Below are 3,455 nucleotides of genomic sequence, written 5' to 3'. Positions count from 1 at the left end.
AACATACAACATCACTTCCAATATAAAGTGGTAAGAACAAGAAGAAAATTTTGTGTTTGTGAGCCACACTTGAATAATATATTCAAAATTAAATATGTTGTCATAAGAATTGGAAAACAAAGTTCTGAGCAATGTATAAGTATTGACAAATATTGTTACAATACAGTGGTTTAGGGAAAATGAGTTTAAATGTAGTATAGAGTCAATACTACTTAGGATTCACATTTTTTCTCTTCCCTAATTAAAAAAAAAAGAGTTGTTTTTTATATTGATTGTCGACTGGCAGATCTCTGACATTGCATTTTTCTTAATAAATGTGTGAAGATCTTATGTGACATAGCAGCAAGGCATGCTCTGTTTCATTAGTAGTCCACAGGGGATAGGGTGAAGTGGTTTGGCCATGAGACGTCTACAGAGAAGTACCATTTGCTGGCTGTATATTGCTCATCTCTGTTACAGTGAAATCCTTCTGTAACTAAGGTCTATCCTTTCTTCTCCTATTCTCAGTAGATATCAACTTCTTATGGTTACTTTTCTTCTGAAGACTTTCCTGAGGGCTCCAGCCATCTCTGTTTCTCAGACTGTAGATGAGGGGATTGAGCATGGGAGTGAGGATGGTGTAAAAGATAGAGACCACTTTGTCCTGCTCAGCAGTGTGATAGGCTTTGAGGAGAAAATACTTGATGATGACTAGTCCATAGAAGAGAGTCACCACAATCATATGGGAAGAACACGTTGCCAAAGTCTTCCTCATCCCCATGTTTAATCCTAATCTCAAAACAGTGTAGAGAACCTGTCCATATGAAGCCATGATGGCAGATATTGGAAAGAGGAGAAATACAACACCACTGACAAAAAGACCATTTTCATAAAGAGAAGTGTCAGCACAAACAAGTTTCAGGAGAGCTAGGATCTCACAGAAGAAATGATGGATGTCCCTGGAGCCACAATAAGGAAGATTCAGAACATAGACAACATTGATGAAGGCATTGAGAAGTGCATCCAGCCAAGTGCCAACCACCATGAAAATACAAACTGTAGGGCACATGAGAACTGAGTAGTGGAGGGGATGGACTATTGCCACATAGCAGTCGTAAGCCATGACTGCCATGAGAAGGCACTCTGCTCCCACCAGAGTCATGAAGAGGAAATGCTGAATTACACAATTAGTATAGGAAATGTTGTTTTTTCCAGACAAAAGTAGAGATATACAAGAGGTCCATCAAAGAAAGTTAACTGAGAAGAAATTTCATAGGAGTATGGAGGTGAGAGTCCAACCAAATGAGAATCACCATCATAACATTGACAATATGGGCGACAAGAAAAACTAGGAAGATGAAAGTAAAAAGTGGCTTGGGGGTCTGGATTTGGTAAAACAATCCCAGGAGAACAAAGGCAGTCCCGGTGGTCCTATTTTTCCATATCTCCCTCCTGTCCATCCTAATTCATTACCTTGTATAGAGTTTACAAAAATCTTTAGATCCACTCTCTATCCACTTTTGTACCACTCTTATTTTACAATGTGTCACTTTCATTTTCTTCTTAGCAATATCAATGATATATTTTATATATAATGTGGTTTGACTACATTTAATTATATGTGTTTATCACAGAATGTTGTCACTCTCACAACTTTAGTGCAAAATTTCTTAAGACAGATTTATAAATAATTCTCAGGATTGGACATGTTCAGTATTTTAAGGAAATGTATTTAAAATCTTTGAAATTTTCTAAGTACAATTTAATTAAAAGAATAAAAAATTAAATATATATCTCTATAGATTTATCTATTTATCTATAAAAAATATCCAACACATACTTAAAGTCATTCCGTGGCCTTGCATAGTTCTGATTTCCAAGTACTAGAGATTAGATAAGTTTTCAGTCTTAAGTAAATAAGTAATCTTCTGTACACCTACACAAAATCTTTTCAGTGTTTTACATATGTCATTTTGACCACTATAACAATCTTCAAAGGGTTACTTTCTTTGTTTTCAAAATATGATTAGACTCTCACAGAGATCAACTAATATGTGCAGATATAGAGTACTGGAACTAGAACTATAATTAGATGTAAATGTTTGCAAGTGTTCTGATCTAGTCTTAGCTGTTACCTAATTCTCTAAAAACGAAATTGGTTTAAGGTGTTCTGTTTTTAAATAAAGAATGTATAAGAACTTTTTTTGAAATTTGACAACTGACAATCTAAGACCATCCAGAAAGTACAGAAAAAAGCTCAAACAGGCTGCTGAGTCAGATTCCAAATCCTGAGGTCACATAGTCACAAGACTGTTGATACTATGAAAAACAAAAACAGTAGCAAACAATCAAATGACTGTTATTGATCTATTCTAGCCAGTGGGCTTGGTAATTTTCTTTATCTGTGGTGTAGTTCAGTAAAACTCTGGGTGTAAGAAAACATACAGCACCTAATCTAATGAGAAAATAACCTATTCTGTAGAGAAAAAACTGGAGAGAAGCTCCATTGATAGGTTTCAAGTGCAATTTGAGAAGTAATTTGCTTATGTACAGGCATTACATTTTTCAAGGTGTCCCTCAAAATTGTGACATAATAAAGCACAATAATACCAAAAATTAAATTTCACACAATTAGACTTGCTCCTTGAAGAATGTAGTTAGTGGCTGTCACGATCTATAGTGACTTGCTTTTATGGCTTGAAATTTGACCATTTATATGTTGTTCTATATAAGAAATTCCACCAAAATTAGCATTGACTCCTGAACAAGAATTTCTTTAAACAAGCCAACTCAATTAGGAAAAAAAAAAGATTACCTTCACTCAGGATTTATTTGGTATCTCTTCTTATCCCAAGTCTTTATGAACAGTGTCTATGAAGTTACATACACTTTGCTTAAAGGAAAAGATGTGAGTAAAATGCTTCAATGAGAAAATTTTAAAAAAACACTAAGTATTTTAATTCCTGATGGTAAATTAATTGTATTGTCTCTAAATATAAATGCATCTTTTAGTATAAAAATGTATATTTTACAGAGTCAGCCATCCTAAACCAGTAGTGCATGTTACTACTGTTGGCAGATGCAGATGTAACCTAGATAGGATAAGGGAATTATAAAATAGTAAGTAATTTATTAAAAGGCTATCCTTCTATATCTTTAATCCTCTCTTAGTGTGTTCTCCCTTGAACAGATAGTGTTATTACAGTGCCATAAAGACTTTAGACACTCAGTAAGAATTTTGAAATTTTGAGTTACTTCCAATTGGCTACTCTTCTTGTTTACAACCAAATAACTTGGTATGTGATTTCTTGAAGTCCAAGACCACATGAAGTGAGCATTTTGTTCTGTTTACCCACTCCGAAGTGAAAATTAACATGCAAGAAAGTAGACATAATCATAGACTGTTGTTTTAGTATTAATATAAAATGTTATTTTACCTCATGTTGTTCAAATGATTACCACAAATGATATTTTAT

The 3,455-nt window shown here is 34.0% G+C and overlaps 1 pseudogene; it reads right to left on the bottom strand.

The window, feature by feature from the left end:
- Positions 1-420: 420 nt before the first annotated feature.
- On the bottom strand, positions 421-1,591 carry LOC111169293 (olfactory receptor 2M4-like; annotated as a pseudogene).
- Positions 1,592-3,455: the final 1,864 nt, after the last annotated feature.

Source organism: Delphinapterus leucas, chromosome 3, assembly GCF_059928025.1.
Source record: "Delphinapterus leucas isolate spDelLeu-1000000601 "Yukka" chromosome 3, BTC_Dleu_Yukka2, whole genome shotgun sequence".
Classification (NCBI taxonomy): Eukaryota; Metazoa; Chordata; class Mammalia; order Artiodactyla; family Monodontidae; genus Delphinapterus; species Delphinapterus leucas.
The sequence above is the reverse complement of the archived record's forward strand: the minus strand, read 5'-3'. Positions and strand labels throughout refer to the sequence as shown.